Source organism: Amblyomma mixtum, chromosome 3, assembly GCF_055824585.1.
Source record: "Amblyomma mixtum isolate Tamu chromosome 3, ASM5582458v1, whole genome shotgun sequence".
Classification (NCBI taxonomy): Eukaryota; Metazoa; Arthropoda; class Arachnida; order Ixodida; family Ixodidae; genus Amblyomma; species Amblyomma mixtum.
In genome coordinates this window covers 31143981-31170092 of record NC_143014.1, presented here as the reverse complement: position 1 = coordinate 31170092, position 26112 = coordinate 31143981, and the positions used below count along the sequence as shown (strand labels likewise).

General features: G+C 49.5%; 1 protein-coding gene across 3 annotated transcripts in view; it reads left to right on the top strand.

The window, feature by feature from the left end:
• Window positions 1-26112, top strand: part of LOC149349562 (uncharacterized) — an 81749-nt gene that overhangs the window by 53518 nt on the left and 2119 nt on the right. Inside the window, exon 4 of one of the 3 annotated variants that reach the window (XR_016290124.1) lies at window positions 25891-26049. The exons of 1 other annotated variant lie outside the window; for it this stretch is intronic. The gene's annotated coding sequence lies outside the window, so the exon portion shown is untranslated. Of the gene's footprint in view, window positions 1-4523; window positions 4549-25890; window positions 26050-26112 lie in introns of those variants that run through there. One more of the 3 variants, XM_089578536.1, reaches the window with a different exon arrangement.

Genomic DNA, 26112 nt, shown 5'->3' with positions numbered 1-26112 from the left:
GTTTGCAAGGTTGCCTTGGGAGGTGAAATTCGACTTGTCAGCTTTTCATATTCTCAACGGCATGCTGTCTTTTTCCTCAGCAAGCAGGAGGATACATCCCTGGTTTTTCGGGACGGCGTGACAAAGCCGATTGCACGCAAAACATTTGTCATTAGCCGGCATTCCCGATCCGGTCGTTTTTTTCAATAAAAACAACGCTATGACCGGACGGCAGCGCGATCACAAACTATAGTATTAAGCGCGGATGGCAGTGGATCCAACTCGTGCTCTTCTAACGGCCTCGCGCTAATCATAGCTGCGAAGCGTGAAAAGGTCTGCCTAATGATAACACCAGCGAACGCTAAGCCATATCCCAAAGTGCTGCCAGAAATAATAGACAAGTGCGAAGGTAGATGTGCCAGGAATTGAAAGAGAGATCCTGCATCATTTTGAAAAGGCCCGCTCATTCCGTCTCCGCAGTATCTAGCTAATTTTCTTAATTATAACTGCGAAACAAAGCTTGTCAACTTCGCAACTCCGCACTCTTGGTCTTCTTTACTGGAAGGCTCTACTTCGGTTTACCGCATCGTCCTTTCGAAAAAAAAAAAGACAGGGGCAGAAAACTCCCTTGCCCTCGCCCTGGGGCAAACGGGTGACAGCGATGGCTGCACTACACAGCCACCCCTCACCCGCAATTTCTTGTGCGCGAGCGCGGCGCTTCGCGATGTCGTTAGATGGGGGCGTGTAGGCGCGGCCGTTCTTCCCGGCGCGTGATCCGTGCTCTCAACAGTACATAACCACGACTTTCGGTTTCGCTTTTTCAGTTAGACGACAGCTTTTTGCGGCGATTTGGCTCAAAAGCGCCTCAAAATGCTACCTAAAAGGTGACACACAGCCTGAGGATTTCTTGTAAAACAGCGCAACGGCACAAGGCCAGAGGACAAGGAAGGACGATACACAGCCTGAGGAGTAAGCAAGCTAAGAAGAAAGTCGTTTTGATCAAGGGGAGTCGAACTGTTGTTTTTCGCGTGCATAAACACAGCACTAATCCACTGCAACACGGTGGTCCCTAATATACAAAGCTCATCACAGGAGCAGTGGTAGCAGTCTTTGTCCAGCTCAAACCTGGAAGACCAGGCGAGAGCTGCTGCTGTCTCCGTAGCGGTCCTGGACTAGTAGCTCCAACCAGTCGCTAGAGAAGTCTTTGTTCTTCTCAATAAACGTTATTTATGCTTATAATCTTTTGAGGCACGGAACTTCCTTTCTTCCACTATTACCACCAATATCATAGCAAAAAAAATCATAGGGGTACCTATAATTACTTTGTGTAGGCAATGCGATAACATTGAAGCTGCTGGCGCCTTCCCCGGAAGGGACTGGTGGTGCTTGTGAGACCCAGTTGCTTTTCCTGAGCACTGCGGAGAAGGAATGGCTCCCGCAAGCCTCCTTTTGAAGCGAAGAGCTTCACTAGGCTCGTCAACATCGCGCTTCGCGTGAGCCACCCCTTGGCGCCGCCGCGGCGCGCGCTACGTCGCCACTTCTCCTCCTCGCCACCGGTTTACCCCTCGCCGCTGCTGCGCGGTCGCCGCCGCCATCCCAAGAGGAGAAGGTTCTTTCGCAAGGCGTTGCGAGAACGCGTGAGCGGCGGCGGCGGCCATAGGAGAGGCCGCGCGCTACGTCTAGCGCCAGCTGCGTGCTACTACTTTGATCATCGGGCCATCTTTATGGCTATAAAGAAATTTAAGTGCAAGACATTGTGTCCATGAAAGACGAAGAAATAAAGAGATTTTAATAGCCTTGTATAACGATTGTGCAAGCTTTGTATACCTAAGACAACACGTTTTGGAACAGCTAGAAAGCTATACCCAAATTGTAACCCTATGTATGAAACCTTAAGCTAAACCACGAGCATCGCCACGAAGCTTTTTGCTTCGAGATATCCAGGCTTAACACTTTAGCTAAGCCTCAGCCTAACTTTTTTTCTACAGACAGCTCTTGGGAAGCTATTTTGAACGTAGGCCTGCTCTTAGTCGTCTCTTCTTGACTGAATGGTGCCAGTCGTTTTCTTTTTGGTCATTAGTCAACCCCACCTGCCGCGGTTGGCAGGTCGAGGCTTCACGCAGACGAACCTGTCCTGGTGACATCCTTGCCCGTCTTGTGACGTCACTCAGGAGGTCACTTCTCGCCAGCCAATCAACGAATTTTATGACAGACGACGGCGGAGGACGCCGGACAACGCCGATTTTCCCTCCGATGACGCTTTTATGCTGTCGCGTTCAATATATGTACAACAAAACCGTCACTCGCACTATGACTGAAGTAGAAGGTTTAAAAATCTTTGTCTTGAAGAACTCAATACAAGAAAGCCATTGAGGAGCCGGAAGCTCAAGTCCGATGGTTTTGAACATATCTTCCTATTACATCTTTAAAGTAATGTTTAGCTGGCCGTGAGTCAGGATCTGCGTGATGCACTTCCATCCTGCTCCTCCATATACGTACTTCAGTGATTACCCTCAAGGCCTCTAGCACAGACGGTATTATAATAAGGGGTGGCATAAGTAATGCGAATGAAGTACAGAAGTCAAACACATAAGTACACGTAGTAGTAGTAGTAGTAGTAGTAGTAGTAAAAGACTTTTATTCGACCAAAATTTATAGGCCGAGCATTTCGACCGCCTGGGCGACCAGAAGCCGCTGTTCTTCTTCCCCTTCAGCGCCAAGCCAGTCGAGCCAGGTGGTGATGGATAGAGAGGGTGGGGGGAAGGAACCCGACTGCTGAGCAGCCGGGCAATAGAAGAGGCAATGGGCCAGGTCCGCATAGATACAGGGGCAGTTGGGACAGGAAGGGTCCGATCGATAGCGATAGAGGAAGAGGCGGGACGGGGTGATAACTGCATTCATCTGAATGTGCCGAAGAAGGCGAGACTCCGGCACCGTGAGTGATGGATGAGGGGGAGGGTAAAGGCGTTTGTCGAGGCGGAGCTCAAGGTAGACCTCTTTTATGGTGCGGCGAAGGGTGAGTCTCCCACCGTCCTCCGAGGGCTTGGGCCAGGGGATCAACGGTGCCCGGAAAAGTGTGTCGCGGGCGAGCTGATGGGCCAGCTCATTGCCGTCAATCCCTGAATGCCCAGGGACCCAGCGGAGGAAAACGATGGAAGGCTGCAGTGCGGAGACCGCTCGTTCGACCTCCTGTTGGAGAGAAGGGGTCAGGGTGCGTTTCTGTATGTTGTGTATAGCGGCTTGTGAGTCTGAATAGACTGTGTACTCTTGGAGAGAGGCAAGGAGGGCAAATGACTGGAGGGCATGCGCAATGGCGAGAACCTCGAGGGACAATGCGACGTATGTTCGCATTGTCCCTCGAGGGACGTATGTTCGCTGTTAAATATGGGTACTTTTTCAGGTGCTATACTATGCAGGCCCAAATCTATTGCAAGATCGTATCGCACACCATCCTCGCTTTCAATCAGGAGGTATCTGATGCCTTTGGGGTGAAGTGGATAATCCTTCTTAAGTGCCCTTTGAAGGTCGTCTTTTTGCCTTGCCTGCCTGTCTGTCTGTCTGTCTGTCTGTCTGTCTGTCTGTCTGTCTGTCTGTCTGTCTGTCTGTCTGTCCGTCCGTCCGTCCGTCCGTCCGTCCGTCCGTCCGTCCGTCCGCCCTCCCGCCCGCTTGTCCGTCCGTCCGTCCGTCCGTCCGTCCGTCCGTCCGTCCGTCTGTCTGTCCGTCCGTCCGTCCGTCCGTCCGTCCGACCGTCCGTCCGTCCGTCCGTCCGTCCGTCCGTCCGTCCGTCCGTCCGTCCGTCCGTCTGTCTGTCTGTCTGTCCGTCCGTCCGTCTGTCTGTCTGTCTGTCTGTCTGTCTGTCTGTCTGTCTGTCTGTCTGTCTGTCTGTCTGTCCGTCCGTCCGTCCGTCCGTCCGTCCGTCCGTCTGTCTGTCTGTCTGTCTGTCTGTCTGTCTGTCTGTCTGTCTGTCTGTCTGTCTGTCTGTCTGTCTGTCTGTCTGTCTGTCTGTCTGTCTGTCTGTCTGTCTGTGTCACTGAAAGAACGGGATTATGCTTTTCCGGCAGCGCACGACGGAAGCGCACTGACTGGTCCAAACCATCGCGTCTCTCCTTCTCAGTAAAGAAGCCACGTTTTAATGCAGACATGAATTATACAGCTTGCACCCCGCGCAGTGTTCCGTCCATGGGCTTAACTCGCGTCCGCACTGCACAGCTCACCTGGATAAAAATAAAGAGTGCCTGTGGCAAGTGGCCTCGACTGGCGTGCACTCCGTGCATGGCACCAAGTAAACGGAGGGTGCGTTATCCAAGCAAGCTTAAGCGATGACGAAGCAGAAGGGGTGGAAACAGTAGTGGTCGAAAACCAAAGTAATGTCGCAAGCGCAATGGGCGAGAATGCATTTCTGTACCGCAGTTGCATCAAATACTTCGCGGATGTATCGGCAATTTTCTTTTAGTTTTCGGCTCGTTCCCTCTTCCACCGTTCTTCCCATCTTGTTTTTCTTCAGGTTAAGCAAGGCACATGAAATGGCGCGAGCAAGTATTTCAGCATGTAACGACACCAAAGGTAACGGTATGTACCCAGCGTGCTGTGTCTCCTTGCCCTTATGCGGGACCGCGCCGAGTCGCGGAGTGTCACTCTGGCATCACGCACGTACGCGAAGCAGAACGAAACGCTTGCGTCGCCGTGCCAGCGGCAGCGACTCGGGCGAAATGACGGGTTGGCGCCTGGGAGCCTGGGAGGAAACCTTGGAGGGAGCCTTGATTAGACTTTCAACGAGCACGGCCCGCTCACCCGTGCGACGCGTTGGCTACAGAGTCGCACATCTGTCCTATCGGGCGCCACGCAAATCGCGCTCTCCCGCTGTGCGTGACACCTTGTTTGGCTGCTGGTTCTCGGCTGCTCGAGCCATTTCGCCCCTTGACAGACACGGCACGCCCTAAAATATTGCCGATGTTATTTATATGGCGTCTTGGTATGGATCTACCTGCAAGGAAAAAAAGAAGCCATAGAAATTCACCGCCCATTAGTGCCCGAAACTGCCTACTTTTCTTTCCCACCTGCGTGTACAAGACGTTCGACTTCTTTCCAGCGCGGCGCATTTCGTTGTGAGCGAAACGCAAAAGCCTTCGGAGGCTGTGTGCTTTGTGAATCAGGCAAGGGCCTGCCTACCCTAAAGGCGACATTTATCGTTGCATTCAGGTTCATTGACACGTCTAATTCGTCGTTTGGAAGTGGAAAAACAGTCGGAGGTCAGGGTGGGCACGGCTACGTTTATAAGGTTTGGTTTAGGGGTTCTTTTGGGTTTAACGTCCCAAAGCGACTCAGGCTATGAGGGACGCCGTAGGGAAGGGCTCCGGAAATTTCGACCACCTGGGGTTCTTTTACGTGCACTGACATCGCACAGCACACGGGCCTCTAGAATTATAAGGGGAGGGTGCAGCGTACATGCCACTGAAATGCACATACCGTTTCCCGAATTCGGCCGTGGAAAACTGCCGCAAAAAGAGATAACTTCCGCAGTATTTGCTCTTCAAGTTCTCGTGACACGATAAGAATAAGAAAATGGCTGCGGTTTGGCTCAGCTAATCCTGGTTATGCAAGAGAAAGTCACGCTTGCATAACCAGCGTGACTTCAGTGCCGCGAGTGTGCCACAATGTTGTCAGCGCTAACGCATTCAGCCCACATCTCTCTCTCTCTCACCACCCCACGTACCTCAAAGCGTGATTGAGGCGTCCACTGACCCAGGGAGGCAGTTATGCACCTTCCTTTCCTCAAAATCATCTGAGTCAAGGACGTTGTCAACGACAACGCCAATGAACACACTGAACGCCGATAGCGTACGGCTTCAGTTCCGCATTTCTGCCATAACGTTGTCAATGCCAACGCATGCAGCGCACATCTGTCAGTATACCTCCACGTAGCTTAAAGTACGACTGAGGTGTCCACTGTCCCAGGGGGCCAGTTATGCGCCTCTCCTTTGCTTTTGAAGCTCCCGCTCTTCGGTTTCGGCTGCCCGTTCAACGCGTTTACGCTCCCTAAAGATTTCTAAATCCCTCGCACGGTTGGCAATCTCGACCAGATGATCAGACTCGGCCCGGCGTCTGCGAGTACCCACTCTCGAGGTGGTCGGCTCCGGCTGACTTGCTTCGTCCATAGAGTCCATGGCGAGACACTGGACAGGCAGGCAGCGCGCAGCGGCCGCGGCGACAGCGCGCGGCTGCAGCTGCTGCGAGTCGCTTCGTACGACACGCGGTTACTTCCGCAGCTCCGCTCCTCCCGTTCAAGATCATTCGTGCCGAAATCGGCTTTCGCTTTAAAGAAGATCACGTAACACTTTTGCCTTATTCATGGCGGAAAGCTTCACGCGAAGACGCGAGGCCGCTCTCAGTGGCAGATATCGTGGCACTGTTGCCTCTAAGGCGATCAACTGCTGCGGCAGCGTGTCAAGTCGACCGTCCTTGAGATGCGTTTGTAGCTCTTTCAAACTCATTACAGCTCTCTTCAGAGCGCTCTTCGAATGTGATAACACAAGGACAAGGTGGACACCACTTCGCTTCTCGCCCACTCTCCCCTGCCAAAAGGGAACTCTGCGCTGATGAATGCAAATATAATCCGGTATGTTTCTACATGCACATCGCATATTTCAATTGCTCGGAAGATACTAACTCGTAGGGTTGTAAAGCAGGATTCACGAGCTGTTCAAAAGTTTTCGTCTCTATATTGGTCGGTGATTACAGTGCAAGTGTCGTAGTCAATAAGGCTGCCAATAAGACGACAGCTCAGACAGGCGCAGCGCGCATAGTACTCTGCAAAATCGCTCTAGTCAGTGAGACGAAAGCATAGAATATGCAAAAACCCCAGAGGGTATAGTAATTCGTTATATACAAGACGACATAAGAACACCTTTTTGAATCCACCGCCGTTTTTTTTTTAAATCCTCTCATGCAAGCGTGCTCGACGATTATTTTATTCACCTATATCATATGCTTCACACTTAGAGAAATAAATGAGATAGGGGGCGTACAGGTGCAGTTATCACCCAAGCACTGGTCACAGCGGCATACAAAAAGGGAAAAATAAGATAAATAAACGAAGCAACATCCATACGCGCATTATGCATCGAGATAAACAGCAAAGCCGTAAATGGTTAGCGAGTGGCAAAATCGGAGCACAAGAAATCAAGAAAACTGATGAAAACCTAGCAGACAGTTCTCTACTATAGTAAGCACGGTCAGATGCGTTAACCGCATTATCCGCAAGCCCACTTGGAAGGTCAATGGCACGTCGCAGGGTAGATGAAGTGAAATGTTCACGCGGTCAAAATTACGTATGAAACTGCGATCACCGTGCAAGCGTCGAAAAAAATCCAAGTGGTTGTGAAAGAGGGAGAGCGGTTAGACTTTGTCTGGAAGTTATTTTTTTTTGTGTGTGTGGAATAACCAGAGGATTGTTATTTTTAGGCGTGAATCTGAGGAAGGTAGCGTTTGTGCAGACGTATAGTTGATGATACTCAAAAGATGCTGTAACCTTCAGCGATGATGCTTGCGGGGTGGTTCTTATAATTTAGGCAGCTTCTAATTATATATTTGTGACGGGACAAAATGGTCGGCGCCTTTGTATTTGGTCACCAGAAGAAGAAAAAGAATAAACTTTATTCTGAAAGGCCTCTCGATGGGAGCAGTGTGGGTCGCTCCGGACTTGCTTCGTCTAGTCCAGGGCCCCCGCGGAGGCAACCGCCGCACAGGCAAGCTGGTCCTCCAGGGCCGTGCTCGTCAAGGCCGCCTCCCACAGCGCTCCAGTGTGGGACTTTTGTGGGAGATAACTGCCGGGTTACGTTGGCAGGCGGAATAGTGCAGCCCTATCCCCGCACTGTGGACATCTATCCTCATAGGCATGCACTGGAATGAATTTTGCTCAGTATGCACGGAAAGGCGCCTGTCTGAAGCTGGCGCCACCGTGTCGCCTTCCCTTTGCTGACCTTAAGGTGGGGCGGAGTTAACCGTCTCTTACCGCCCCTTACGTGCTCCAGTCTTACGCCGTACCGTTGGGGTACAGGCTCCGGGAGCCACGATTCAACCCCCGCTCAGTAAAGGCGCGTTTATAGTCTGACGTGCTCGGCGCGCTGGCAAGCGTCGCTCGCGGTGAGTCACGCTACGCCGATTTCGCTACGCCAGACGAAATGCGAACCCGTCCATCCTTCGGCGCTGCGCACCGTCGGCGGCTCTCTTCGGATCATGCGCGCCGATCGCCGACTCAGGGGCCGTCCGCACTCCGTTCGCGCCTTTTTCTTCGCAGCCTCATCCGTTTCTCTGTATCCACGGCATCGTGCATCGTGGGTGATGTAGCATTTCCCATGCAGCCCTACTCAATGCACCCTTGCCACGGCATACAACTGAATCACACAAAAAAAGTGTTTAACTATAGGCTGTCAAGGGCACGCTGTTGCGTTCATAACGCGTTTGGAATTTTGGTTTATCGGTGGCGCTGCTACCTGGTAACCGACGTGGAGTTGCTAATGGACATCGTTAGTGCGGCGGTGTGCCTGCATAATTTTCTGCTCTCCGACAGTGTCTATTGCCCTAATGATTATAGCGACCACGTCAGTGGTGACAGAATCCGAGAAGGCGGTTGGAGGCAGACCTTAGCGCGCATAAACCATCAGAGTACTGGCAATGGCAGTCGCTCAGCTTCAGATGCCATGAGAATTCGAGACGCCATTGCAGAGTTCTTCATGTCTCCTAAGATTCCTTGCCAGTGCAACTGAGAGCAGTCAGGTAATGCTAATGCACAACATGAAGGTGCTGCCTCTCCGCCTCTAAACTGCGTTAATTTCCATGCAAAGCAAGCAAAAGTCACACGTTAGCTCAAAATGTGACTCTATTTAGCAATCTCGTGATCACTCAATTCAGGAGTTATACATGGATTGCACTAGTGGCATACCACACGTGTGTTGCTGTTGCAACGGTTCTTGTAGCATTTGTGTTCCTTCCACAACTTGCGGCGTTCTGCAACTACAAACGGAAACAAGGGGAAAAAAATTAGATCAAACATTACGGTACATGCAGCAAGTGGCATGTTCAGGCCAAGAAACGTGCAAATGAAGCCGAAAACGCAGTCGTAAACAGCTCACCTATGGAGAGACCGCTGCTCTCGCGTATCTGTTCCCACGCGTTCTCTTTGCGCTGTTGGTCCCTGAAATCGAATCGCTTAGTGTCATACACACAGGGGTGTCGTTGAATGGCTGCAATAAACTTCTCCACCACGCTATCTGACCATAGGTCTGCAGACTCACTCATGAGTGCACTCATACCGCCTCACTCACACTCACGTCTGTGAGTGTGAGTGCGAGTGAGTGGTTGCGAGTGTGAGTGGACGTGAGTGGGAGTACTAGTGAGTGTATGTGAGGGTGAGTGGACGTGAGTGTGAGTGCGAGTGAGTGGCTGTGAGGGTGAGTGGATGTGAGTGCGAGTGAGTGTATGTGAGTGCGGGTGGTCATGAGTGTGAGTGCGAGTGAGCGGTTGTGAGTGTGATGGTTTGGTTTATGGGGTTTAACGTCCCAAAGCAACTAAGGCTATGAGAGACGCCGTAGTGGAGGGCTCTGGAAATTTCGACCACCTGGGGTTCTTTAAGTGCACTGACAACGCACAGTACACGGGCCTCTAGAATTTCTCCTCCAAAGAAATTCTAGCCGCCGCGGCCGGGATCGAACGGTTGTGAGTGTGAGTGGACGTGAGTGTGAGTACTAGTAAGTGGAGGTGAGTGTGGGTGGTCATGAGTGTGAGTGCGAGTGAGTCGTTGTGAGGGTGAGGGGACGTGAGTATGAGTGCGAGTGAGTGGATGTGAGTGAGGGTGGTCATGAGTGTGAGTGCGAGTGAGTGGTTGCGAGTGTGAGTGGATATCAGCATGGGTGACCTTGAGTGTGAGTGTGAGTGAGTGGATGTTAGTGTAAGTGGAGATGAGTGCGAGTGAGTGGATGCGAGCGTGAGTAGAGGTGAGTGGTAAGTGGACATGACTGATGAGTGGATGTGAGTGGTGGGTGGACGCGACAGCGAAGTCCGTCGCGTATGTTTCTCGACGACGATACCCGCTCAGCTATTTTCATGTTGTTGACAGCTGAGGGAAGCAAATATTCACTACTGAGGGCGCTCGAAGCAGCATAAGGCTAGAGTTCCTGTATATGCTCCCGCAGGGAGCAGAGTTGCGCGAAGGTCCGCCATCATGTTCCAAGCTGTGCGGAAAAGCCACTTCTCGTACGTACAGGGGCTGCGTAGCTCGCTGTGTAGGGCGCTTGGGCTTTTTTTTCTCCTTTAAATAGATTGACTTGATGGCAAGTTTCTAAACGTAACGCTGAAAACTAATCTGTGATTTGCCGAGGGTGTGCACACAGCACGAAAAAAAAATCGCCAAAGGTTAACAGCAAATCGTAATCATGACAAACTGACGAAAAAAGACTGGAAGCGGCCTGCCAGTTTTTTTTTCTTTCTGGAACTAGTAATTTCAGAAGAACAAGCAGTTCCGTTCCAGATGAGACAACGTCTGTCCGAACCTGTCTTCCTGCGTGCACGTCTTAAGAACGAAAAGAGTATGACGATGAATTACTTTTTTTCACAACTAGCACCGCCGCGTGTTCTGTACGAGTTATGCGCGGAAAATACGAAAACGCATCTCTCTAAACCACATGAAAATAATTGTGCAACTTGTTGTAGGCAAGCAGACTAAAGCAACGGGAATGCATTGAACAAGGCGAGTCTGACATAACGAAAAAATTGACACTCAATTGCTTGCCCAACACATTTCACAATATGTACCCCGTTGCTAAATGCAGTGATAGTTCGGATATTTAAAGGACCTTGAAAGTACTCTTACACGTAGATCTTATTTAACTTTCCTCATTTTTTATCGAAAAGCACTATCGTTTCACCTTAGTTATTAAATTGCAATAGTTGTTGATTACTGTGGTAGGTTTTTTCCTGCCTGCTTCATCCTTATTGCTCGGAAAAACTAATTTAATGTTCCGCTTTGCATTTTTGTACTCCTTCTTCGTAGATTCGGCTTAGTTCGCAGTATCAAAACATTTCGTGACTCCTGGATATTTTTAAAGCCGAGGTTATAGGCTGATTTGCTGTCTTCTAGCTGAAATTATTCGCGGCATCAAGATTTGCGACACTTGTTTACATGCCATTTTTGCCTATGCTGTCGTCAAATCTCTCACTTAATCCTTGTCAGATGGTTTTTAAGGGCATTTTTACTAAGAACAATACTTTATAGCATAGGCAGACAAATGGTTTAGGGGGGTTTAACTGCCCAAAGCGACTCAGGCTATGACAGGGAACAGTACATGGCCTCTAGAATTTCGGCTCCATCGAAATTCGACAGCCGCGGCCGGGATCGAACCCGCGTCATTCGGGTCAGCAGCCGAGAGCTATAACCACTAAGCCACCGCAGCGGCTGCATAGGCAAATTAAATGTTTATGCAGGTGAGACTGGCATCCAAATGTAGCAAAACTTTGCATGAAATTTGCTTCTTGAACATTCATTTTCCCTTATATTTTACCTCGAACCATCACTACAGAAGGCTCGAAGCAGCAGTAGAGTAAGCAGAGCCTGCCCTAGTGAAGGGCCAAAGAGTTGCAGATGCAGACTGTAAATTCTGTACAATTTTAATGCAGTGATATGCTACAAATACTGCTTCGAGGGACAGGTATAGGCTCAAACTAGTATCCATAAAATGACACTAAGTGAAAGATATAGACAAACAAGATTTCCGTTGCCTGTTCCTTATTTGATAATGTGTGTAAGTTAGAAAAAAAAACTAGTGATTTGTTCAAGGTAAACAAATGTCGACACATGAAAAATGTTTTTACCAATACAATTCTGATTTCGCTGTCGAAACAGGCAAATGTTGGTTGTGATGGCACTGGTAGATCTTGGAACGCGTTAGAAATTTTTATTTATTTATCAGTACTGTAAGCCTTTCAAAGCCGCAAACAGGAGAGGTTCATTCTCAAGAGCCACTTGAGGCGCCGACGCACTTCGGCCGCTGACCTTCCACATGGAACTGCGTAAAACGCTTTGCCGTTTCCCGTGCGATTGCTGCAGTTTGGCGCACTGCACCCAGTCATAGCTGACGAGTGCGTCCGTCACTGCCACTTCAGAACACCAAACCTGACGCCACAGGTGTGCACGGAAAACAAATGAATGTAGCCGACAGCGCGGGCTCACATGAGGCGTCGAGCTGACAGGTTGCTCGGCGCTGCACCTGTGAAGTCAGCTTCTCCGCGGAGTGTTGAACACACGACGTCACGAAAATCATGTGATCGCCTCTCGGCGAATGGCGTTCGGAGCGGCGAGGGAAAACAGACGCGCAACTCTGCTACTTTTGGTAGCATATACAGTAACTCTACATAAGGCATCATGCCGGTGCTTTGGACAACCGAAGCAGAGGATTCCACTGGCACGGGAACGGCAATCTTTTGTTGTTTTTGTAGTTCACCGTTGGCACGGGCGCAGGCCCTTCGCGGATACAATGAGCCGCTACGAGTTTTGTGAGATCTTTTATCGAATTTCGTGTTCCCAGTCATGGCAATATAGATACATGTCTCTTGCCACACTCACCGCACGGCTCGATCTCATATACACAGAGTTACAAGGCTTACTGCTGAAGCAACGACTCTCCGTTTCTCGGAAATAACTACCGTAAGATGGGATCTCCAGCGCTGCAGTGGACTCTTAGGTTTTTTCTGTGCCCAGGTGTGTGCATTGCAGAGCTCTGCTCTGGCCGCAATTTGCTGATTGGGCCGAACACCCGCGAAAACCTGACCTACTTGGCCCAGCTCTTGAACTGCACAAGACCGACTCGAGCCCGGAAACGACGCGAAAACTAAGTGCGCTTTTCGGCAACGCCAGAGGATTCTTGTTTCTATCATGTATCATGCCCAGGGTCGCAAATCAAGAATGTGGTTTTTATTTTTTGTATGCATGGCATCAGACATGGTTATGGCTTGACGCCCAAGGCGACATCCAAAATAGTAATATTTTATCTTTTAATTTGCGCCAGAAATTATTGTTTCGTGACGATGGTGATAATGAAATTCGCGGTTCTGTGCACTGTTTGCCGCGTCCGGGTTCCCGCTAAAGGAATGTCAACCGCACAACTGCAGAGAAGGGGGTGAGTCACACTCGCTACCCAGCAGGATAAGGGGAGCCAGACAGCAGAAGATTCTGAGAATAAAGTGAAGCTCAAACCCACTACAGGAAAGTATACGTAAGGTCGCATTCCACTGTGCACGTTCTTACGGCAGGGCGGATCCGCGTAGCGTCGCGTAGCGCGGTCAACAGGACATTGCCACGCTAGCTGCAAGCATGAAGACAGTTTGTAAGCTATGGTACTGAACAGATGGGCCTTGAGGTGACTTTCCTCAAACCTGGGTTTACCAGAGGTGGAAACAACCTGCACTGTGGGAAAGTGAAAATGTTCGCGAAGCTCGCGTAATAAGGGAGAATGCTCCGAAATCTTGATAGTGGAGAGTGTACATATTTACAGTGTTTGTCGAGATGAGTTACCTTTTTTTCAAAATCATTGCTTGGCTGTGTTGTCCATTCCCATTTGTTGATTGGTGATGTTTTTCTTTTCCAAATGGTTTATTGGGTGGATGTTTGTGGAGTTATCTGATTAGTTACTGTCCCCACCGAGGGTGGGGGCATAAGGTTTAAAACCAGCTGTTTCGGCGGGACCGAGGGCTGGTTTTGTCGCGTAAAACTACGAGTTAGTCAAATGTAAATAAGTTTTCTCCTTGCTTGTATCTTTCTTTGTTTTATTAATTGTTAATAGAAAGTTGACCCCTCCAGAAGTGCCCTCTAGCAACGCGATTGAGCAATATTGAATCTGTAAGGCGTCAGGCATCCTTCAATAATCATCATCAGTGCAATTTCCTTCTACAAAATTGAGAGAACTCAACTGTGATGAAACGTTGCGGAGATTTTCGGCAGTGTATATGAGGTGACAACCTAATTGGCCGCACCCTTTTTGATTGGTTGGACGTGCAGTTCCTACTTAATTTTTATGTACTCGGGAAAGGGATATAAAATAGAATGGCCCTGAGCATTGTCACCGTTTCGTTAGTGAAAAAAAATTCAGGGGGCACTTTGACTGTCTAAAGTGGGTAGAGGCGGAAGCGTTTTCCGCACCATCTTCGCTGTTTCTGTGGCACTGGTGGCGTCGCATATAATTGAGTACTAATTACTAAGTGATGACAAATCACTAATTAATGGTTAATTACATATTAATGCCCGGATACTAATTAACTGCTAATTAATGACGCTTAAGCTTCGCCTTTAGGAGTGGAACGCGACAGCGCGTTGTAGCGCTGCCAGGGAGTCCACGGAACGCCATAAAGGAAATGGCGCAGTAATTCTCTGTCATCTCGGTGGACACCTGAACCGCACCGTAGAGGAAGGGAGGAAGTGGGAGTGAAAGAAGATAGATAAAGAGGAGCCGTAATGAAGAAAATGAAAATTGTATTTGAGGAAAAGAAATTACGCAGTAACTGTCTCACAAAATTCAGGGGAGCACTTTTTTGACCTAAAGTGTGGTCACTGATGTGTGGTTAAGATGTTAAGCTTCACCCCTAAGAGTGGAACGCGACAGCGTCTTGCAACGCTGCCAAGGAGTCCATAGAGCGCCATCGCCCATTCGGTTCTACGCCTCACTCGTCGGTAAATTGGTTTTTGAGGAAAGGAAATTATCTCTCTCTCTCATATCTCGGTGGACACCTAAACCACGCCGGAAGGGAATGGAGGAGGATGAAAGTGAGTGAAGACACCGTATTCACTAGATGCGCCTTTGTTCATTCCAAACCATCGAGCTGGCATGGCGGAGTGGATAGCATGCTCGTCTCTCACGCCGAAGACCGGGGTTCGATTCCTGAGCTCGACCAATTTCTTAATCGGTTTTGTTTATTTATATGGCCTGACTAGTAAAGCTAATTAGGCTAATTGGGTAATTAAGCAATTAACTAAGCTCAGTCCCACTTACTAGCCAAAGTACAATTGGCCCAGTTTGAAATTCGCGCACTGTGACGTCACGACCGTTTCCACCAATTGAAAAGCGTGACATTTTCTGTCGACAACTGCTGCTTACAACGATGAGACATTAAAGGCTTCCGCCTTAAAAACTACAAAAGAAAAGCAGTACAAGCGAATGAAAGCTAATAAGAATCAAGCTAGGGCGACAGTTTTCGTTTCGCCTAAGATTATCGTGCTAGCGAACCGTTTCGTTAGAGAAAAAACTACAAAAGAAAAGCAGTACAAGCGAATGAAAGCTAATAAGAATCAAGCTAGGGCGACAGTTTTCGTTTCGCCTAAAATTATCGTGCTAGCGAACCGTTTCGTTAGAGAAAAAACTACAAAAGAAAAGCAGTACAAGCGAATGAAAGCTAATAAGAATCAAGCTAGGGCGACAGTTTTCGTTTCGCCTAAAATTATCGTGCTAGCGAACCGTTTCGTTAGAGAAAAAACTACAAAAGAAAAGCAGTACAAGCGAATGAAAGCTAATAAGAATCAAGCTAGGGCGACAGTTTTCGTTTCGCCTAAAATTATCGTGCTAGCGAACCGTTTCGTTAGAGAAAAAACTACAAAAGAAAAGCAGTACAAGCGAATGAAAGCTAATAAGAATCAAGCTAGGGCGACAGTTTTCGTTTCGCCTAAAATTATCGTGCTAGCGAACCGTTTCGTTAGAGAAAAAACTACAAAAGAAAAGCAGTACAAGCGAATGAAAGCTAATAAGAATCAAGCTAGGGCGACAGTTTTCGTTTCGCCTAAAATTATCGTGCTAGCGAACCGTTTCGTTAGAGAAAAAAACTACAAAAGAAAAGCAGTACAAGCGAATGAAAGCTAATAAGAATCAAGCTAGGGCGACAGTTTTCGTTTCGCCTAAAATTATCGTGCTAGCGAACCGTTTCGTTAGAGAAAAAACTACAAAAGAAAAGCAGTACAAGCGAATGAAAGCTAATAAGAATCAAGCTAGGGCGACAGTTTTCGTTTCGCCTAAAATTATCGTGCTAGCGAACCGTTTCGTTAGAGAAAAAACTACAAAAGAAAAGCAGTACAAGCGAATGAAAGCTAATAAGAATCAAGCTAGGGCGACAGTTTTCGTTTCGCCTAAAATTATCGTGCTAGCGAACCGTTTCGTTAGAGAAAAAACTACAAAAGAAAAGCAGTACAAGCGAATGAAAGCTAATAAGAATCAAGCTAGGGCGACAGTTTTCGTTTCGCCTAAAATTATCGTGCTAGCGAACCGTTTCGTTAGAGAAAAAAACTACAAAAGAAAAGCAGTACAAGCGAATGAAAGCTAATAAGAATCAAGCTAGGGCGACAGTTTTCGTTTCGCCTAAAATTATCGTGCAAGCGAGTGCTGCTGTTCAAACAGCGAATACCGAGAAGGCATCGAAGAAAGTAACGTCCGGCGGACGCCACAGCCAAAAATTTTACCAGAAGAGAACAGAAAACTGAGGGCGGGTGGAAGGAGGGCCAGGAGCTTTTCATAAACAGGTCGAAGGGTGCCGCATGTTCGACACTGGTCTGTGCTCGTAGAGCAGGAAAGAGTTGAAAATTAAGCTCCACCACGCTCTCCCCGGAGTAAAAAAAAAAAACTTTTTTTTTTGTCTGGTCATGAAAAGGCTCCCGTCAGCGTCATGCAAGCGGAACTCCGTCGCCGGCAATTTAAGCGGCTGGAGGCTGCCCTGGAAAGTCAACTGCATACGGGCTTCCGCTGTATGTGTTCAAGGCGTGGTTCTGATTTGCTTCGCCTAATCTTTGGCACTGGGCGAGTGAAATCGAAATGAGCTTGTGAAATGTGATTTTGTTTATTTTTCGTGTTTTCAGTACATCGTGTACTGTTTTCACGTGTTTTCAGTAATCCTACCCGCACGGATATCTGGACAGCATGATGTATCCTTTGATCCGGATGCTGCAATTTCCTTTAAGAACTTCTGGTTAACGCTTTTTCCCAGTAAAGTCCTATCGTTTCAGAAGGGCGTGTGCTACAAAATGGCCCACAAATCAGCTGCATACGCATTCTTCCGCGAACGATGTTGGAGAATAATCTGGTGCAATGTAAGCACCCCACCTATCACCACGCGGATGCGCACGTGGCCTCTGCACGCACTGGCCTTAAATACACCGCGCTGGTTTGTAAAACCTCCTTCATCCAGGGATTATGTGCAATGCAGAAAACGTGCTGCTCTGCAGACATGTCCAATGATCGGTCACACATAGTAAGCTTAGGAGGTTTTGTAAATGAACTGACAATGACAAATCCTCCTAGAATCGTTATTACACGGGGAAGTCCTCTACTTGCAGTCCATTGCAGCATTTCCCTTTCCGTGAGGAAATCACAATCGTTTCAGAATCATGCTCAATTTTCCATGCCGCGAAAAGTATTCATAGTCACCACTTGACTCCAACGTGTTATGTACAGTCTCGGAACGTCATTGTCAAAGAAAACCAAATATTGACAATTAGACACATCCAAGACTACTGTCAAGGCAAACTCATTATTGTGAGGCGCTCGTACAAGGGATTGGGATGCACCCGCCCCCCCCCCCCCCCCCCCCCTCCAATCGTCTATGCCCCCTAATCGCCAAGTCTGCCGCACACATTTACTCTGTCGGACCTGTTCCGTCATTGTTTACAGTGCAGTGCTATGGCCAAGCAGGTTTTTTAACTGCCGAAGACCCATGATGTTGCGTTCCAAGATCTGCGTACTTGCGGGGTCATTTTGAGGCAATATTTTCAGGTTCTTTTTTGCAGTGACAGTAACAAAAAAAAAAAAACGAATCTGTCACATTTTCTGGTGTCTAGAGAGAATTGAAATTATTCCGGAAGCGCGATGTTACATTGATGCTTCAGCGACGCAAAGACTGTCTTCTTGTGCCGGTACTCACGTGGCGAACAAGGGAGGGTAAAGCCTCAGGGTGCTTACGAACGTTTCAACAAGAGGGCTGCTTTTGTCTGGGTGAAGACAAGACCTCTTGTGGAAACGTTCGCAAGCCCCCTGTGCCTTTCCCCTCCATTGTTCACATTTTGAGTGTCAAAAAACCAGCCGCTTATCCTCTCCATACCATATATTCCTCTGCCGATGTTACAGATTGAAATAAAAACTACTGCTGAATAACATCTTGTATATTTTGCAATTCCATCACATGGAAACAAATGTGTCGTAATAATTCCTCATCTTTGCGCTCCGTGTTGGCCGTAGGGCCTAAGTGACAAAAGGCTGAGGGGGGGGGGGGGGGCATGCACTGCGCTGAAACTTGGCTCATTCTCATGGAGAAGCCTGCGCACGCCTATGGACACCGTTCAAAAACTTGTCTAAGCATCTTAGCTGAAGCTGAACAGACACTCATCGTCTCAGCAGCAAGCGCGGGAGCACACGTGCATAGCATTCGGTGCATGGAATATGAGTGATGAGTGAGCACTTTCTTGGAGCATCGAAAATGTGAAAATTAGCCAGATAGCCCGACATAGCAAGGGCGGCTCACCACCACATCTTTGCGACTCAGGCTATGCTAGGGGAGCCACGGGGGAAGTCGGCCGCGGCAGTAAATCTCCCAGCCCCTCCGTTGTTAGCAAACAAGGAAAGATTGAAGGAACGTGAAGGAGAGTGAGCGGACATGAGTGTGAGTATGAGTGGTCATGAGTGTGAGTGAGTCGTTGCGAGAGCGAGTGGTCATGGGTGTGAGTGAGTGGTTGTGAGTGTGAGCGGACATGAGTGAGAGTGCAAGTGAGTGGCTGTCAGCGCGAGGGGTCATAAGTGTGAATGAGTGGCTGTGATTGCGAGCGTGAGTGAGTGGTTGTGATTATGAGTGGACATGAGTGCGAGTGTGAGTGAGTGGTTGTAAGTGCGAGTGGTCACAAGTGGAGCGTGAGTGGTTGTGAGTGCGAGTGATCATGAGTGCGAGTGTGAGTGAGTGGTTGTGATTATGAGTGGACATGAGTGTGAGTGTGAGTGAGTGGTTGTAAGTGCGAGTGGTCACAAGTGGAGCGTGAGTGGTTGTGAGTGCGAGTGGTCATGAGTGCGAGTGTGAGTGGTTGTGAGCGTGAGTGGACATGAGTGCGAGTGGTCTAAGTGGAGCGTGAGTGGTTGTGAGTGCGAGTGGTCATGGGTGGGAGTGTGAGTGAGTGGTTGTGAGTGTGAGTGGACATGAGTGCGAGTGTGAGTGAGCTAGTGGTTGTGAGTGCGAGTGGTCATGAGTGCGAGTGAGTGGTTGTGAGTATGAGTGGACATGAGTGTGAATGAGTGGATGTGAGCGCGAGTGGCCGTGAGTGTGAGTGTGATTGAGCACCTCTCATGATGCCGAGGTATGTTAATACGACGCAGGTGCCACGTTTGAGCCGCCGGCACCACTCATGTTGTTCGCGCAGGCATCAGCCATTTCTCTCTGCGCGATGCACTGCGGGTCGACGCAAAGGATTAAGGCAGGGTTGTCCTCTATTACCGCTGCTGTTCATGTTTTATGTGATAAATATGGAAAGAAAGCTACGAGAAAGCAATGTATGTTATAAGCTGTCGTATAGATTAAGCGGGAAGGTCTCAGATAAGCGGCTCCCCGATTTAATATATGCATACGATACTGTACTTGTTGTGTCCCCTTATCGCTTTTGTGTGTGTGCGCCCCCTCCTAACGACCACTCGCATTCCCCTCCTAACGACAGTTCGCATCCTCCTCCTAACGACCACTCAATCCTCCTCCTAACGACACTTGCCCCTCGTCGCACGCTGTCACCCGATGCCCCCCCCACGGTGCGCCCCCGCACCCTCCTCCTGTTCTGGGAAGCCACTCCCTCCCGTGGACGCTTCTCAGCTCCGTCCTTTCTTCGGGCGGCCAGTTCGGCTCCTGCCTCGGTCGACGCTGGTCGCACCCTCTTCAGCTTTAAATAAACGAAGTCTAAAAGTACCGTGTGCGTCTTTCGCTGCATTCAACACAGCGACCGGACACGACAGTGGCGACGAGAAAGTGGATTCGACCCGCGCTACGCAACGCTATTGACAAGCCATGGCTACGCGAGGGTTTCCCAATCAGATACCAGAATTCAACGGCTCATCGTGGTCATCGTGGGTTGGACGCCTTCAGTTCTACTTTGAAGCTAACAACATCACAGACCCAGCCTTGAAGAGGGCCAACCTGCTGACGCTGTGCGGGGAGCAGACCTACGATACTGTCTGCGCCCTTATTCAGCCAAGCACACCAGCGGCAGTGTCTTACGACGACATCGTAAAAGCGCTGCAAAAGCACTACGACCCAAGGCCATCCGAGGTCTACAGCCGGGCTCGCTTCCAACGACGAGATCAACTGGGAGGAGAAACTGTGAGCGCCTACGTAGCCGCGCTCAAGAAGCTCGCTGCCGACTGCAATTTTGGAACGCTGTCGACAACAGCTACCGGGCAGGAGGGAGACGCAGCTTCTTCTGCTAACACCACCATGCTTCCCTTGGACGTGATGTTACGCGACAGATTTGTGTGCGGACTGAGTGACGAGTCACTGCAGCAGCGCCTGTTCGCTGAGAAGGACCTCACATTCAGCAAAGCTTACGACATCGCCGTTCGAGCGGAGAGCGCCGGTCACCAGCAGAGAGGGATTCGCCGGAACACCGAGCCGGTACACCAGACAAGCAACCAGGTGCGCAAGCCTTCTGTTGTTGTAAAATCGGTCAAAAAGGCACAACGCTGCTGGCGGTGTGACGACCAACACAACCCCCAGGGATGTCGATTCCAGTCAGCCACGTGTAATTTTTGCCACAAGCGAGGGCATATCGAAAGGGCATGCATTACGAAACGGAGACTTGCCAAGATAAAGTCACCTTCCCAGCCTAATCACAGCGTCAACGCCGCAGAGAATACGCCGCTATCTGATCTCCATGGAGCAACATCAGCAACACCATCTGTGTTGTACGACCTGAACACCATGAATCTCGGCACGCGACCGAAGATTTTTACAGAAGTAAGCGTACATCACCAGCTGATTAAGTTCGAGGTGGACTCCGGCGCAGCCTGTACTCTGATCAGTGAGGACACGTTCCGAACTTCATGGCCATCTGACGCACCCGCCCTGCAACAAGACGACACGCACCTGCGAACGTGGTCAGGACAGAATCTGCCACTATTGGGCTCTGCCAACGTGCAGGTTAACTACAACGGCCAGACCCATACGCTACCTCTGCTTGTTGTGAAGGGCACAGGATCAAGCCTTCTAGGGAGAAATTGGTTTTCTCCACTTGGCGTGATGATATGCGGCAAACATCAAAACGCCGATGCGCTAAGCCGTCTGCCACTAGACGCAACTGTTGACGAACCATTTCCACCAGGAGACGTTCTGATGTCCGAAGCACTGCCAGAACCTCCGCTTACAGCAGGCACAGTTGCAGCATCTACGCAGAAGTGCGCAGCTCTCCGGCTAGTTTACACAGCTGTTCAACAAGGCAACGTGCATAAACTCAAAGGGGACAACTTCGACGCTTACCGCAGGCGAGCTACAGAGTTGAGCACCCATCGCGGCTGCATCATATTTGGGTCCCGAGTTGTGATGCCGAGAGAACTACGCGCACAAGCTATGTCTCTCATCCACGCCGGACATCGGGGCATCGTTGCAATGAAAAAGTGTGCCAGAAGCTACATGTGGTGGCCTGGCATTGACAACGACATCGAAACAGTGGTGCGAGAATGCAAGCCTTGCCAGAGCAGCCGGAGCGCCCCGCCGAAAGCTCCTGTCCCAGAATGGGAAAAGCCAGACACACCATGGCACACACTGCACATTGATTTTGCAGGACCAATTGAGGGCTGCACTTTCCTTGTGGTCGTGGATGCCTACACAAAGTGGCTTGAGATAAGGCAAATGGGACAGACGACTTCGGCAGCAGTCATTGACAACCTCCGATCACTATTTGCAACGTTCGGCCTGCCGCGCAAGGTAGTGTCGGACAACGGAACACCGTTTGTGTCTGCGGAGATCCTCAAGTTTTATCGCGACAACGGGATCTCATCAGTTACATCGGCCCCCTACCACCCAGCGACAAACGGACAAGCCGAGCGCTACGTAGCCGAGCTAAAACGCGCCCTTGAAAGAGATCAGACAGGCTCGCTGCAGCGCCGCCTTGCGCGCTTTCTCTTCAAGCAGCACACGACGGTTCAGAGCACAACAGGCGAGACCCCCTCGAAAATGATGTTCGAGCGTGAAATGCGAACCCAGCTCACAGCCATCCTCCCCGAGCCAAAGGCAGAGACGTTCCGGGAAGAAAAAGCAATTCCGCGCTGCGGCACGCTTAATGAGGGGCAGCGCGTCCTCGCCCGACAGTTTCTGAAAAAGCCACGCTGGGAGGAAGCTACAATTGTCAGACGCATAGGCCTGCGCTCTTGGCTCGTCAACATACATGGCACAGTAGCACGCCGACATCTCAACCAGCTGCGTAGATTTACGACGCCGTCTGAGAGCTGTCCGCCAGCGGAGAGAACACGTGCACCATTTTCCCACATAGCCTGGCACCTCTTCCCGGAAGAAGAGACTTCGCCCAGGACAGACCCAGGAGACACAGCGAACAACAGCCAGCCTACAAGTGTTTCTCCCCCGAGCGCACAAAGCCAGCGCGCCTCCACGCGTGAGCGCCGACCCCCTGCACGATACCAGGCAACTTTCTAAGGGGGAAGGAAGTGTTGTGTCCCCTTATCGCTTTTGTGTGTGTGCGCCCCCTCCTAACGACCACTCGCATTCCCCTCCTAACGACAGTTCGCATCCTCCTCCTAACGACCACTCAATCCTCCTCCTAACGACACTTGCCCCTCGTCGCACGCTGTCACCCGATGCCCCCCCCACGGTGCGCCCCCGCACCCTCCTCCTGTTCTGGGAAGCCACTCCCTCCCGTGGACGCTTCTCAGCTCCGTCCTTTCTTCGGGCGGCCAGTTCGGCTCCTGCCTCGGTCGACGCTGGTCGCACCCTCATCGGCTTTCAATAAACGAAGTCTAAAAGTACCGTGTGCGTCTTTCGCTGCATTCAACACAGCGACCGGACACGACAGTACTGTTTGCAGATAGCCAGGAAGACTTGAAAACTCTGATTAATTCTTGTGGAGTCGAAGAAGACGTTGTAGGCTTCATTTTTAGAGCAGTAATGTCAGGTCTGATGATTTTCAGTGATTCAATTGATGAGGTGCTTACAATGCAAGACCATGAAATACCCAATGTGTCAGCATAGAAATATCTCGCGGTAAGGGCAAACGAGGGACAGATTACATAAAAAAGCACGAACAGGCTGTTAGGGCGAAAGTGCGAAAAATGCCGTGATAATTAGGTATATATGGAATTATGGCGGCACAGCAAGTATTCTGTGACTGCAGCGCGGCGAACGGGACATAGAAGAAGGAAACACTCAGGGACAGCACTGTATTGTGTCCCTGAGTGTTTCCTTCTTCTATGTCCTGTTCGCCGCACTACAGTCATGGAATATCGTCACAAACTCGCCCAAAAACTTACCTGATCGAACAGCCGCCGCGATGGCTCAGTGGTTATGGTGCTGGGCTGCTGACCCAAACGACGCAGGTGCGATCCCGGCCGCGGTAGTCGAATTTCTATGGAGGCGGAATTCTAGAGGCCCGTATACTGTGTGATGTCGGTGCACGTTAAAGAGTCCCAGGTGGTCGAAATTTCCGGAGCCCTTCACTACGGTGTCCGTCATAGCCTGATGTTCTGGGATGTACTATCATGAGCAATATGAACAGGAACACAGGAGCGCATGCTCGGCAGTCTCGAACCCTGCTTGTAGCGATACGTGACGGCCGCTTTCAGAAACAAAGTGGAAAAGGTGGTCCACTCTTCCATTTCTCAGAAGCAAGCAACGGAGCGCGACCCATTCCACAATGTTGCTTAACTATGAGACATCAGTATGGGTGTACTGTGAAATCAGAAAACTACCTTACACACATTTCTATACGCCTAACTGTTACCCCTCCCCACGGCGAAAGCAGCGCCATCGCGTATTGCTTGCGCCAACGATCGGTGTCGGTCTATAGACCTTTCACCGGGAATTTTTCTCTCTCAGATTTTATTGCGCGCTTGCTGCTTGTACTGAACCAAAGCAACTGCGTTGGCACAAAACTTCTTTTTTTATAAATTAATTGGCCTCAGCAGGAAGCATAAATATTAGGCGTGCAAACTGCTGGGCTAGTTGGTTCATATTGCAAATAAAGGAAATCAGCGAAAAAAGACGCAACACAAGAACAAAGAAGGCGCACACCACCACGCTGGTTGTGGTGTGTGCCTTCTTTGTTCTTGTGTTGCGTCTTTTTTCGCTGGTTCCCTTTATTTGAAATATTAGGCGAACGGTGGAAAAAAGAAATTACTTTGAAAGAACATAACAGTGACCACTATTGTTTTCGTTCAGAAGAGCGCCCTTACGTGGGAAGCAAGTGCCAAAAGTTCCATTGCTATAGGTTGAATAAACTGTTCAGGAGTATTCCGAAATAAAGCAGAAATTCAATTTTATTTTATTTTTTAGCGAAAGCTCAACTCCATGACCAAAGCTATACAAAAGCCGGGCTATCGCTGAAGCTTTGACCTTGACTTTTAATAAATAAATACTGCCGCGACTGGGATTCGAAGTCGCGGTGGTGCAAACAGATTAGCTTCGCTGGCCACAGCACGAGAGCACAGTGTTGTCGCCCCAGCCGATCACACCTCGTGTTAAACTGCGACACACTCTCGCGCTCGCTGTGCATTGCACGTCGTCGCCTCAGATCAGATCAGATCAGCTTAGCCTCGATCAGAGCTTAACCGGAGCCTAATATCGTCGCCAGACGTTCCGGCGGCCCAGAAAAGCAAAAACCATTAACCAATCAGGCTAAGCACGTGCTTTCGCACGTCTACTCGGTTTAACTACGTTAAAACCTGGCCATTTTTTTCTTTGATGGCATAAGTGTATTTGAAGTTCTTTGAATAAAACTTCACGAACGAATAAGTAGAACAGCTGCACAAGCGACCTGGAAAGCTCGAATTAGTTGGTTTGAACAGGAGCTGAAATATTGGCAAGACAAATTGAGGCTCATGTTAATCTACCGTTGCCCTCAGGTACATGCTCTTTAAGAGAGGGTTTTGTTTTTAAATAGCGTCAGAAGCCCTTTATGTAGACTTTATTTTCTCTCTTGCACCTTTTCGCGCTCGGCTGTTTCACGTATACTCGGTGACATTAACATCATACAGTCGACACTGTCCCTCTCAAACGCGTTGTGGTCTCAGATGAGGGGTACAACATTACTACCACCTAACTTTACTCCCTTCAAACTTTCAAGTTCTGATTGTGTTTCGCATGATTGACGCAATGCAAGAATAGTGGACAAAACTGCCATGTGACATATTCGCTGTCCTTACCGTGGTTCTGAGTGCATTCTTAAGCGGCAAGCCAGGGTTTGGGTGATATCTTCACCCTTCTTGCTGGACGCCCAATATCGCCACGGAAAAGCACCGTTCAAACAACGCCAGTCACGAGAGCAGTGGGAATTATAAGCGGAAGGCGATCTGGATCCGATTGGGTCAAGACTTCCAAGCAACGACAAGGTCGAATGGGCTGGCAGAAGAAATTGGGAGTCGAAAACAGAAAAAAATAACCCGGTGAATAAGCGGATCTTGGCCGGTACCAGGGCTTCGTCGAATTAGCCCCGTCCTTACAAACCGCGGGCTCCTTCGATAAGTTCTGCTTTTGGCTGTAGGTACGCATGCACTGTACAGGGCTACCAAAGCAAGCTTGTTTACCTCGGAAAGTCTAGGTTGCTCTGGTCTGCCAACCTGAGCCAGAGCTTTTAGCCCGAGAAACCATCGGAACCCGCTTTTGTATATGCAGAGCTTTGATTTTATTATTGTTCTGCTGCAGGCTAGACCGAAGAAACTGAACTGTGATGCGAGTGAGGCGCCACATAAATGCAGTTCTTTACTTAGAGCAAGAAGTTCGCAGAAGATGACTGGTGAAGTAAGGCTGTTACATATATCATCGTTGAAGAGTACTTACCAGTCTCCTCAGCAGAAAACGCAAGTAAGCCCCATGACCTTAGGCACTGCCTCTCCGAGTATTCAAACTTTAGAGACGCAGTTCATT